Genomic DNA, 14,451 nt, shown 5'->3' with positions numbered 1-14,451 from the left:
TTATGAAAAAGAGAATTTAAATAAGGTGACCCAGGAATTGGGTGATTTAGAAAAAAACAACACCTTTAACAAAAGAAGTCCCGAATATATACAAAAAGAGAAAACTGTCCATGACAGAGTCCAGAAAATGGACGAAAAAATAGCGGAAACTCAAAATAGTAAATATAAAAGGGACAAAAGAGATAAAGAAACACAACTATTTTCCATCAAAAATAAGAAAGACAGACGCAGTAACCAAAATTTCTATTCCAATTACAACAAAAGAAAGTTTGATAATTATGTACAAAATGACTCTCGTTTTTCGAGAAAAGAAAATGGGAGCCATAAACAAAACTCACCAAGTAAAAGGGAGAGGTATGTCCCTACATATAATCAACAATATAAATGGAGGACCAATACACGTTATGAACCTAAACAAAGTAGAGTAGATGTACACTCAGAAAGAGAGACCTCACAAGAAAGAGATTTTTTAGAGAAGGAGCAAGACCAAAGGGTCAAGAAAAAGGGCATCACCAAATATTTTGCCCCCAAATCACACAGAATAGATCTAACCAATCCACACAGAATAGATCTAACCAATCGATATACTCCATTGATGGACCAAGACACCCCAGGAAAGAGAAGGCGTCTAAGCCCAGAGAGGGAGATTTAGCCACCGAACAACGTGATAAAGAGGAATCAATGGGGATATTCAATATCTCAAAGATACATTTAACAGATGAGGAATGCCTAATCTTAAAGAAGGGACTTAAATATACACCTAATATCCCTCCAGACCCATTTCAGGTTTATATAGACCTTCAGAAATTTGTTAGAAAACTCAGCATAAAGAGATTTTTTATCAAAAAGGAACTAGAAGACCCACCAGGACAAAAAATGGAATCTATGTATCAAACAGAACATCGAAAAGAATTTAGACCCCGATCCACCTTCTGCCCGTATGACAAAGGCAGTCAAATAGAAGTTTTTGGTAAAATGGTAGCAAAGGATCTAGAGAAACTAACAAATAAAAAAGAGTTTTGTAATAATATGACTAAAAAAGAAACACAAACTCTGAATAATTTGAAAAAAAGGGATGATATAATAATCAAGAATTCAGATAAGGGGGGCGGCATAGTGGTGATGTCCACGGAATATTACCTGGGAGAGGCCTACAGATTACTAGGCGATAAAACAACGTATATAAAGCTTTCTAGTAATCCAAATACACCTTTTAAAGATGAACTGAAAACTTTACTAGATAAGGCCCTGACTAAGAATACGATTAATACCAACATCTATAAGTTCCTTTTTCAAGAACACCCAAGGATCCCCACATTTTACTTTCTCCCGAAAGTACACAAATCTAAAACAAACCCACCAGGAAGACCCATAATCAGTGGAATAGATTCTCTCACATCCAAGTTATCTCAATTTATAGATCACTCATTACAAAAATATGCGCAAACTGCCAAATCTTACCTAAAAGATACTAAACATCTTTTACAAGAACTGGAATCCATCGAATGGCAGAAGGACTACATCTGGATTACTCTAGATGTGAGTTCCCTGTACTCAGTGATAGATCACAAACAAGGACTAGAAGCAGTGAGAGAGAGTTATTTGAACTTTGATTTTATTTTATTTGATTTTATATTTGTCTATCTGGCTGAGATCTCTACAAGGATTTCGTTTCCTGCATTGTCTGGACGACAGATTTGTATTGATGGGCCTTTTTACAACTTTTATGCTGTAAGTGTAACCATTAAAGCCAAATTTATACTTTTTCAAAACAGCATTACACTATGTCATCTTTTATCTCTTGCATGTAATATCTATTCCTTCAACAAACGAGGGGTCCAAGAGAATCCACATCATTCTGATGAGCTTGAAAAAAACCTCAATCTTGTGAGTGTGTTATATAAATAAGGGGCACTTTATTGTATCAACGTTAATCCCCTATGAGCGTATTTTCTTTTGTATTTTTTAGGTATAGGTATATCTTGCTTTGTATCTGTGTATTTTAAGGACTAAGAGGAATCCTTTTGTTATACCTTACCATACGAAGGGAAGTAATTATCCTTTTGCATATTTTACACATACTGCACTTGGGTGGTCTAATATTTGTTTCCCCAAACTCCGGCCCTCAGCAACATCTGGAGGGCCGGAGTTTGGGGAAGCCTGGCCTAGGCCATCTTTATGTAGAGCAACAATTATTTTATTCAGATCCTCAGAGAGTTTTTTGCCATGAGGTGCCATGTTGAACTTACAGTGATCAGTATGAGAGAGTGTGAGAGTGATACCACCCAATTTAACACACTTGCTCCCCATTCACACCTAAGACCTTGTAACACTAACGAGTCACATGACACAGGGAGGGAAAATAGCTAATTAACTCCAGTTTGGACATTTCCACTTAGAGGTGTACTCACTTTTGTTGCCAACGGTTTAGACATTAATGCCTGTGTGTTGAGTTATTTTGAGGGAACAGCAAATTTACACTGTTATACAAGCTGTACACTTACTACTTTACATTGTAGCAGAGAGTCATTTCTTCATTTCTAACTTTTTTGACATGCGTTTTTATGGTTTTTATTTTGGTTATTCTGTCTCTCACTGTTAAAATGCATCTACCATTAAAATTATAGACTGAACTTTTCTTTGTCAGTGGACAAACGTTCAAAATCAGCAGGGGATCAAATTTGTTTTCCTCTCACTGTGTATATATATATACTGAGTGTGTTTGGTACCACCAAACAGGCTTATAGAAGTAAAGCAACTGCTTAGAATTAGAATTGTGTCTAGAATTGGAAACCTACCTGCTTGTATTAGTCAATAAAGCAGGTTTAAATAGGTTACACGTAAAGCTGAAATGCCTGCACAATTAAATGTATAAAGCCAGCTATGCAGCAGGTACTATTAGGTAAATGTAAGTGTTACAATTACAAATTACTTATCACGCTGGTATTCTTACTGGGGTTTACTCAGGGCTGGTGCAAGGACTTCTGTCTAAACAGGCGAAGACACATTTTGCTGCCCCCCAAATTTATCTTCACCTGTCCGTCTAATATTCCCACTTTTGCCCCTCTTACCCATTCTTTTGCCCCTTTTGTGTAGCTTACCACCTTTTTCTCTTGTTTTCCCATTTTGTATATTGTATCCCCTGTTTGGCATTCTTTTTTATGTGTTTTGTGTCTTCATCCCACTTTTCTTTACCCCCTTGCGTCACACACTCACTCGCTCATACACACACACACTGACCATTACACACATACTGCTTACACACACAAACACACACACACACACTGCTTATACACACACACACAGTCTCTTACACACTTGCACGGCTTATACACACTCACTGGCTCTAACAGACACACACAAACAGTCTCTTACACACACTGCTAATACACACTCACTGGCTGTAACAGACACACAGTCTCTAAGAGACACAGTCTCTCACACACACACAGCTTATAGACACACACATTAACTCTTACACACACACACTAACTCTTACACACACACACTAACTCTTACACACACAGACACATACTAACTCTTACACAGACACACACACTGGCTCTAACACACACACACGCACTAACTCTTACATACACACACACACTGGCTCTTACACACACACACACACACACACACTAACTCTTACATACACATACACACACACACATACACACACACACACAGTAACTCTTACACACACACACTAACTCTTACATACACATACTAACTCTTACATACACACACTGGCTCTAACACACACACTAACTCTTACACACACATACACATACTAACTCTTACACACACAGACACACACTAACTCTTACACAGACACACACACACTGGCTCTAACACACACACACACTAACTCTTACATACAAACACTGGCTCTAACACACACACATTAACTCTTACACACACAGACACACACACACAGACACACACACTAACTCTTACACACACAGACTTACTGTTTCTTATAATTGCTAAACAGAGGTCCCTCTGCACTGTTGTAGCTTTCCTCCTCTCTCCACAGCAGTTGGCCGCCGGGATATGATGTCACATATACCAGCGGCCTGTAGCTCAGGAAGATTTGCCGCGGTCGTTCCTCGCTGCTCCGCCCCCCTCCCTCAGTGGCTGCACGTTTCCCAGCCAGCTGAGCAGATTGCTGCAGAAATTGACCGGCGGGAGTGGAGTTCTCCGTGCTCCCGCCGGTCACTTGGACATTTTTGCGCCCCTCGGGTCTGTGCGCCCTAAGGCGGCCGCTTGTGCCGTGCGTCCTAAGGCGGCCGCTTGTGCCGTGCGCCCTAAGGCGGCCGCTTGTGCCGTGCGCCCTAAGGCGGCCGCTTGTGCCGTGCGCCCTAAGGCGGCCGCTTGTGCCGCCTTATGGTAGCGCCGGCCCTGGGTTTACTGTTCGTTACTTGGTCAATTTATTTGTGGGTTTAATGTTCATCCAGTTCTACAAATACAATGTAGCGGTTACTAGCATTTCTTTAAGTTGAATCATAATGGTATATAATCCATTCCACAATCCTTCAATTCCAATATATAAGATGGCAGCACTGTTCATCCTTCTGTTACAGTAATACTGTATTGATGTGTCATGTGGTGTTAAACTAATATTAGGTAAGTTCAGTTGCGTTGGTTTACCAGTAAAACATGTATATGTCAATCATTGCAAATACCATTCAAATAAAGGCCATTAGGTCTAATACAGGATGATATAATCAAGTGTTACTCTGTGTATTTGTGTTTTCAGGTATTCAACAATACCTTTCATTAACGTTCATATCACATTCAAGGCCTCACTCTTTTTCTCCTTTACGTCTACCAAATACAATTCTAAACCCTCACTTTAACAAGGGGCTTATCTCTTCACGCTGTCCCTTGCAAGGTCCCCTATGTGCATTTGATCATACGTTACACAATTCAATATTAAATTCATGTTGCTGTAGTTTAAGATATCCAACGGGATATTGACTTTCTGTCGTGCATATTGACTTTCTGTCCAGAAGTTTTACATCAATAGGTGACTTAGGATACAGGCAAGTTGCGATGCCACACCTAACAGATATATGGTGATAATATCATAATTATTATACTAACACATGTCATCATTAAGTTAAGCCACTCCTCCCTCGTAATCATAGAAGCCGCTACGGCTTGCCAGCCATAGCTTATTTAACTGTTTCTACAGGGCCGGTGCAAGGATTCTTGCCGCCCTAGGCAAGAATACATTTGGACGCCCCCCTTATGAACGCAGCTACATTCCCTCAAAGGCTTATTCACTAAACTCTGAATTACACTAAAGAGACATTTAGGGAAAGAGGCACACTGAGTAGATATTAAAGGGAAACTATAGTGCCAGGAAAATAAACTTGTTATCCTGGCACTATAGCTTCCCCCTCCATCAAGCGCATCTCCCCTTGTGGTGCAGCAGGGGTTAAAACACCTCCTGTCACTTACCTGGGTCCAGCAGTCTTTTGTGCTGGCTTGGTTCCGCCTTCGCTCCTCATTGGCCACGCTTGCAGTGGTATTTCCGTGACTGGACGTCCCCGTGCATAGCCACTAGAGGAGTTAACCCTGAACGGTAATTATTGAAGTTTCTTAAAAATTGCAATAATTACCTTTGCAGTGTCACTTACACTCTCTCACTGGCATACACACTTACACATTCTAACTAACTTACACACTCTAACACATACACATTCTCACTTACCTACACAGTGCCACTTGCACACTCTCACTAACACACACAGTGTCACCTACATACTCTCACCTGTACACACTCTCACTGGCATACACATTGTCAGTTACACACTCTAACACCACTCAGTGTCACTTGTACACTCTCCCTAACACATACTCACTAACAGTGTCACTTGCACGTTCTCACTAACACACACACCCAGAGTCACTTGCACACTCTCCCTAACACACACACACACACACACACACACACACACATAGAATCACTTGCACACTCTCCTTAACACACACACAGAATCACTTGCACACTCTCCTTAACACACACAGAGTCACTTGCACACTCTCCTTAAAACACACACACACAGAGTCACTTGCACACTCTCCTTAACACACACACAGAGTCACTTGCACACTCTCCTTAACACACACAAAGAGTCACTTGCACACTCTCCTTAACACACACACACACAAAGTCACTTGCACACTCTCCTTAACACACACACACACACACAGAGTCACTTGCACACTCTCTTTAACACACACACACACACACAGTCACTTGCACACTCTCCTTAACACACACACACACACACAGTCACTTGCACACTCTCCTTAACACACACACAGTCACTTGCACACTCTCCTTAACACACACACAGAGAGAGTAACTTGCACACTCTCCTTAACACACACACAGAGTCACTTGCACACTCTCCCTAACACACAATGTAACTTACACACTCTTTAACACACATACTGTCACTCAAACACAAACTTTACATAAAGTCACACTTTATTTACACACACAAACAAACCAATTTACACACTCCCCCATTTACAAACATGCACACAATAAGCAATCCCCCTTAACCCCTTCACGACGGGTGACGGACGAGGTCCGTCATCCTGGGGATGCCCTTAACGACGGGTGACGGACCTCGTCCGTCACGCGGTAAAATTAACCCCAGATCGCCGCAATCGCGGCGATCGTGGGGTTAATGGTGCTCCGGTCTGCCTCTGCATTAGAGGCAGACCGGGAGCACCGGATCGGGCTGTCCCAGTACATGTGCCCGCTCTGACAGCATGCCAGAGCGGGCACATGTGCTCTCTATACTCACCTCCGCCTCCCTGCACTTCCGGGTTCAGTGTGAAGTGCAGGGAGCCGGATCTGCAGTGATCCTGCCCCCTGGTGTTAAAAAAAAAAGTTAAATTAAAATCCCACCCCCCCTTTACCCATATTAATAAAAAATTAACCCCTTCCCTGCCAATTGATCACTGACTACAGTGATCAATTGGCAGGGATTACATTTTAATATGATCTGATTTTTTTTTTAACCCCTGAGGGTTAATTCTTTTTTTTTTTAACCCTCAGGGGTTAAATTTATTTTATTAATTAATTTAAATATTTTAAAATTATAAATTTAGCTAGCTGGGGAGGGTGGAAGTTAGTGGGGAATTGGGGGATTTAGTGTTAGGCTAACTAGGGGTTAACGTTAAAAAAAGTTTTAAAATAAGCTTTAAAAAGTTAAAAAATTAAGTAAAAAAAAAGTTTTAATAACGTTTAAGTAAAAAAAAAAAAAAAAACCCTTTACCCAGTCCAAATAAAAATTAACCCCTTGCCTGCCAGTCTATCACTGCCTACAGTGATCAAAATACAGATCACAGTATTATACTGTGATCTAATTTTTTTTTAACCCCTGACGATTAACTTTTATTTATTTTTTAACCCTCAGGGGTTAAATTAATTTAATTAACTAATTTAAATATTGTATAATTAAATATTTTGCTAGCTGGGGTGGGTGGGAGTTATGGGAAAATGGGGAATTTACTGTTAGTGCTGCTTACTGCTAGTTAGGGGTTAACGGTAAAAGAAAAAGCTTAGAAAAATGTTAAATCTGTAAAAAAAAGTTTTACGAAAGTTTAGGAAACTTTAAAAAAATGAATAAGCAAAACAAAAGTTTAAAAAATAGTTTTAAAAAGTAAAAAAAGTTTTAAAAAGTAAAAAAATACATTTAATAACGCTCATTACCACTACACCTGGTACAAGCTAGCGGAAAAATGATTTTTTGGGATGTCTTCTTTAAGAAATGGTATGGCTTTATGGGGTATTTGGATTATATAGCCTGGTAAAATACTCTAAAATGGGACATGGGCACAGCGTAAAAATTTAAAGTTTGAAAAAAATGGAATGGCTGTGTCCCAAATGTGCCCCTCCGATGTCCACATATACCTGGCAAAGGTACATACGGGGGTATTTTTGTACTCAGCCGACATAGCTGAGCAACATATAAAGTATTATAGAGTGGTGGTACACAAAATGTTTGCAAAATATACTGTGCAAACTCACTTTGTGTGTCAAAAAGGCAGAAAAAACGCTTATTACCACTACACCTGGTACAAGCTAGCGGAAAAATTATCCCACACTAATTTTCAAAATATGCCTTTTGAAATACCCTGGGATGTCTTCTTTAAGAAATGGTATGGCTTTATGGAGTATTTGGATTATATAGCCTGGTAAAATACTCTAAAATGGGACATGGGCACAGCGTAAAAATGTAAAGTTTGAAAAAAAATGGAATGGCTGTGTCCCAAATGTGCCCCTCCGATGTCCACATATACCTGGCAAAGGTACATACGGGGGTATTTTTGTACTCAGCCGACATAGCTGAGCAACATATAAAGTATTATAGAGTGGTGGTACACATAAGGTTTGCAAAATATACTGTGCAAACTCACTTTGTGTGTCAAAAAGGCAGAAAATATGCCTTTTGAAATACCCTGGGGTGTCTACTTTAAGAAATGGTAGGCCTTTGTGGGGTAGTTTGAATTTAAAACTTACGAAGATGCTTGGAAATTGCACATAGGTCCAGCGTCAAAATTCAAAGTTCTGTAAAAACTGATATGGCTTGGTCTCCAATATGCCACTGTAGCTTCACAAAATAGTGCCAAAGACATTCATTGGGGATGTCTTTTTACTCAGAAGACTTAGCTGAGCATAATTTGAAGGTTTTGAACTTAGTGGCACATATGAAATATACAAAATGCCCAGCAAAAATGGAATCCGTATGTCAAAAAATGCACAAAATTATTTTTTACCACATACTTTGGCATATATTGGTGAATAAATGGGGGCATGCTAAGGCACAATATGCACCTTATGATATACCCTGGAGTGTCTACTTTTACAAATGGTAGGCCTTTGTGGTTTTTTTTTTGAACAGTGAAACTGTTATAATACCCCAAATGGAAGCATAGGCTCATTAAATCCGTCTCTCAAAATTCAACTGTGAATACTGAAAAGGACAGGTCTCCTGTATGGCACTGTAGCTTCACGAAATAGTGCCATAGACATACAATGGGGGTGTCCTTTTACTCAGAAGACTTAGCTGAGCATAATTTGGGGGGTTTGAACTTAGTGGCACATATGAAATATACAAAATGCCCAGCAAAAATGCAATCCGTATGTAAAAAATGCACAAAATTATTTTTTACCACATACTTTGGCATGTAATGGTAAAAAAATGGGGGCATGTTAAGGCACAATATGCACCTTATGAGATACCCTGGAGTGTCTACTTTTACAAATGGTAGGCCTTTGTGGGGGTTTTTGAACAGTCAAACTGTTATAATACCCCAAATGGAAGCATAGGCTCATTAAATCCGTCTCTCAAAATTCTACTGTGAATACTGAAAAGGACAGGTCTCCTGTATGGCACTGTAGCTTCACGAAATAGTGCCATAGACATACAATGGGGGTGTCCTTTTACTCAGAAGACTTAGCTGAGCATAATTTGGGGGGTTTGAACTTAGTGGCACATATGAAATATACAAAATGCCCAGCAAAAATGCAATCCGTATGTAAAAAATGCACAAAATTATTTTTTACCACATACTTTGGCATGTAATGGTAAAAAAATGGGGGCATGTTAAGGCACAATATGCACCTTATGAGATACCCTGGAGTGTCTACTTTTACAAATGGTAGGCCTTTGTGGGGGTTTTTGAACAGTCAAACTGTTATAATACCCCAAATGGAAGCATAGGCTCATTAAATCCGTCTCTCAAAATTCTACTGTGAATACTGAAAAGGACAGGTCTCCTGTATGGCACTGTAGCTTCACGAAATAGTGCCATAGACATACAATGGGGTTGTCCTTTTACTCAGAAGACTTAGCTGAGCATAATTTGGGGGGTTTGAACTTAGTGGCACATATGAAATATACAAAATGCCCAGCAAAAATGCAATCCGTATGTAAAAAATGCACACAATAATTTTTTACCACATACTTTGGCATGTAATGGTAAAAAAATGGGGGCATGTTAAGGCACAATATGCACCTTATGAGATACCCTGGAGTGTCTACTTTTACAAATGGTAGGCCTTTGTGGGGGGTTTTGAACAGTCAAACTGTTATAATACCCCAAATGGAAGCATAGGCTCATTATATCCGTCTCTCAAAATTCTACTGTGAATACTGAAAAGGACAGGTCTCCTATATGGCACTGTAGCTTCACAAAATAGTGCCAAAGACATACAATGGGGGTACCGTTGTACTCAGCAGAAGTAACTGAACACATAATAAAACTTTGTACAGGAATAGCACACAACAACTTTACAAAATACACATGAGAAGTTCTTTGTTATACGTTTGTGTGCGAAAACCCCCCAAAAACAGAATTTTACTCCAATATTTAGCAGAGGTTGGCGGTAAAATGGCTACGTAGAAAGTGTCAAAACAACCTTAGGTAAATAGCCTGTGATGTCTACTTTATATAAATATATACTTTTGTGTGGCAATTTTGTTTTATTTTATGGCTATTAGGCTTACAAGACAAACATACCAAATTCTAAAATCGCTCCATATTAAAATTTTATTTTACTCCTTGTGCTTTGTGACCTGTAACTACCAAAAAAAACTTAAAATCCCAGACACATTATATATTCTGTAAATCAGAACAAATAAATGAATTTATTTTTAATTACTTTCCTTAACCTGCACTAATTATGCACACATTATGATTGCAAAAACTGTAAAAAAAAACAATATTTTTCATTTTTTTTGCATTTTTCTGTATTTTTTTTATAATAAGTAAGCATTTATATATTTATATGTTATATCAAATTAAAGCCCTTTCTGTCCTTTAAAAAACAGTATATAATATGTGTCGGTGCAATAAATTAGAGAGATGCAAATTGCAGTTGAACGCAAACAGCAAGAAAATGCAAAAATTGCTTGTGTCATTAAGCGTAAGTCAAGCTTCTGAAGCTCTGTCCTTAAGGGGTTAACCATGCCATACCTGGGTACTGTGAAGAGAAGAGGTCCAGGCTGCAGGATCCAGGATGTTGCTCTTTCTCCTGGGGGAGCAGGAGAGCCGTGCACTGTGAGCACAGCCTGCTTCCTGCTCCCTTCACAGTGCTTCCGGTGTTCACAGGCTCCCCCTGCCTGCAGGAAGCACAGTGCTCTGCTGTCACAGCAAATCCCACTGCCCGAGAAGGTAATCGGCTGCAGAGGGAGCCCAGCAGGTGAGTGGCTGCGCTGGGGGGTGGCTAAGGAGCCGCTCACCCAGCACAGCATTCCCAGACAGCTACAGCAGGGCAGCCCACCGGGAAACCTCTCGGTTTGCGCCCCCTAGAGGCCGGCGCCCCAAGCGAATGCCTTATTCGCCTTAATGGTAGCGCCGGCCCTGGGTTTCTACAAACTGTATGTCTGTTCATTCAGGGCGAATTTCACTAATACAATTCAGCCATTTCATTAATACATAGCATCACAGCGATGCCTCCTTCAGCCTACGGTATTAGGCCCCTTACTAGGATATATTGAATTCCATAGTATGAAATTCAATTTGGCTCCCCTACATAGCAAAGTGTTGCAACTGACTGCATTCATTTATGTCAGGTTCATACTTAGGCCTATACATAGGGTTAAGAAATATAAATATTAACTTGTACATACATTCACTGCACATACATTAAACATAGCCCTCATGGGGCTCATCTGCTAAATCAGGTTTACTTTGGTTTAGATTTCTACTTTGGGGTTGTTGGTGGTTGGCTTCCAATACACTTGTTAGCTCGATTACAAATGTACTGAACTTATTCGTTCTCTTTTATGGTCCATGTAAATACTGTTCATCATATATTCTTGTTGATACTTATCCTAGTTACTTAGACAATTTCGGCTTTCTCCAGTATTGCTACTCTTCCGGTTCTCCAGCTATTCTACTCTCAGTTAATTTTCCCATAGATAAGTTGGTTTATCAACTTGACCCTCGCTATGTTCATCACTTATCTACGTTCATCAATTATCTGTCTCTGGGCTACCCCACTAATTTTCTGGCAACATGGGATTATGTATCTGTCAATTACCTGCCAACAAATGTGGTTATGTGACAGGTTCACAATTCACATACTTTAGAGAGTTTCACTCATTATTAGAATTTTAACATATGTCTTCATGCTAATATTATTATTACTGGTATTTATATAGCGCCAGCATATTCCGTAGCGCTTTACAATATTATCAAAGGGGGAGATTTAACAATAAATGAGACAATTACAAAAATGTACAGGAACAATAGGTTGAAGAGGGCCCTGCTCAAACAAGCTTAAAGTATATAGGAGGTTGGGTGTAAAACCCAATAGGACAGTAGGTAGCAATTAAACAAGGTGGAGTGAAGCAGAGCTGGAGGAGAGAATAGAGTGGTACCCTTTAGGAGAGAGCAAGGGACAGGTATGCGAGGTAGAGGTTACTCTGGGAGGCCATAAGCTTTCCTAAAGAGAAGGGTTTTGAGGCACTTTTTAAATGATTGAAGACTAGGGGAGAGCTTGATGGTCGTAAGCAGGCTATTCCAAAGGAAACAAGCCACCCGCGAGAAGTCCTGCAAGCGTGGGTTTGCTGTACGAGTGCGAGCAGCAGACAGGAAAAGGGCAGAGCGGAGAGACCGAGAAGGGGCATACCTGCGGATCAGTGAAGAAATATAGGAGGGGCTAGAATTGGTCAGTGCTTTATAGGTGTGGATTAGTACCTTGAATTGACTCCTATTGGATACAGCAAGCCAATGTAAGGACTGACAGAGGAGAGAGGTGTGAGAGGAGCTACAGGAGAGGAAAATCAGTCTAGCTGCAGCATTCATTACAGACTGTAGCGGGGCAATACGACTTGTGGGAAGGTCTTTTAGAAGAGCGTTACAATAATCCAAGAGATTATTACAATAATTACAATAATCCAAAATAGTTACAATAATCCAAATAATGCAAGAGATTACTAGAGCATGGACAAGCTCCTTAGTAGCTACTTGCTACTTGGATGTGGGCTATGTTTTTAGGATGGAATCTACATGATTTGGTAACTGGACTGGATGTAAGGCTCAAATGTGAGGCCAGAATCAAGTATAACGCCAAGACAGCACGCTTGCAAGGATGGACTGCTGTAGGTACCCTTCACTTGAAGGGAGAGCGAAAGAGAGGCATCAGTATTAGGAGGAGGAAAGACAAGGAGTTCAGTTTTAGAGAGATTGAGTTTCAAAAAGCGGGAGGACGTCCGATCAGAGATGAAAGACAGGCAAGCAGTGACACGTTGCAAGACGGCAGGGGAGAGGTCCAGGGAGGAGAGGTATATCTAATTGTCATCAGCGTACAGGTGGTATTGGAATCCAAATGAGGTAATAAGTTTGCCAAGAGAGGCAGTAGAAAGAAAAAATAAAAGGGGATCAAGAATAGAGCCTCGCGGGACTCCAACAGAGACTGAACGAAGGGAGGAGGTATCATTAGAAAAGGAGACACTGAATGAGCATTGGGAAAGATCGGAGGAAAACCAAGAGAGGACAGTGTTACAGAGACTGAGAGATTGAAGAGTTTGTTTCACGTTATATGCTGTTAATCATATTCATGCAACTTGGTTTAGTCTTATTGCTTATACTAATCTTTGTGTTCTACAATGTTATCCCAGTCAGCTACTGTATTAACTCCTCAATTGTTTGCAAGGTATATATTGGTTACTTATATGTCAACAACAAATTACCTTGTATAGCAGATTCCAGCTTCTCAGTGTACACGGTATTCCTCCTCCATGTTATAAGGTATTTCAAGTTGGTCCCTTAGGGGTCTCCCAGTGATTGCTGTCACCTAAGTCTCTTCATTCATTACTAATTCATGTCATAGGTAAGTGGTCATTCATTGCCTCTATGTTTATCTCGATAGGTTAGTTCAATCGATCAAGGTATCACCCGGCCTTATCACTCTTATTGGGGCACGCACCAAACCTACATGTTTCCTTGTTTATACAACCCATATTCATGGACCGACAAGAGGCTTGGTCCTTTATGCTTGACCCAGGCATGGTCCACCCTACGTACACATTCAACCCTTTTTCCATCAATTACGATACATGCTCATTTACGCTCTGTGTTTACGTATCTCTGGTATTAGTACATCATATTACCAACATTTGCTATGATTTCTTTACTAGGGTTTATTTTTTGCCACCTTAAACTTAATTATCACAAACCATCAAAATATATCTCATTCATGCGATACGTCAGAACAATAGACCTTAACCCTTTCATTATTCTGGTCACTCTTTAGGGGTGGCATCTATGGCTTCAAACAGGTCTATACCAGTACACATTATTAAACATTGGTCACGGAAGTCCTCAGCCTATGCACGGTACATTCCAAAACCTGTATAGGAACACTGTCAAGTCTTATTAAAATTACATTGTATATAAGTATGTGTGTTGATT

The 14,451-nt window shown here is 40.0% G+C and overlaps 1 protein-coding gene across 1 annotated transcript in view; it reads right to left on the bottom strand.

The window, feature by feature from the left end:
• Window positions 1-14,451, bottom strand: part of KIAA0319 (KIAA0319 ortholog) — a 90,588-nt gene that overhangs the window by 25,767 nt on the left and 50,370 nt on the right. The window lies entirely within an intron of this gene.

Source organism: Pelobates fuscus, chromosome 4, assembly GCF_036172605.1.
Source record: "Pelobates fuscus isolate aPelFus1 chromosome 4, aPelFus1.pri, whole genome shotgun sequence".
NCBI lineage: Eukaryota > Metazoa > Chordata > Amphibia > Anura > Pelobatidae > Pelobates > Pelobates fuscus.
This window is presented reverse-complemented; position numbering and strand designations above follow the sequence as displayed.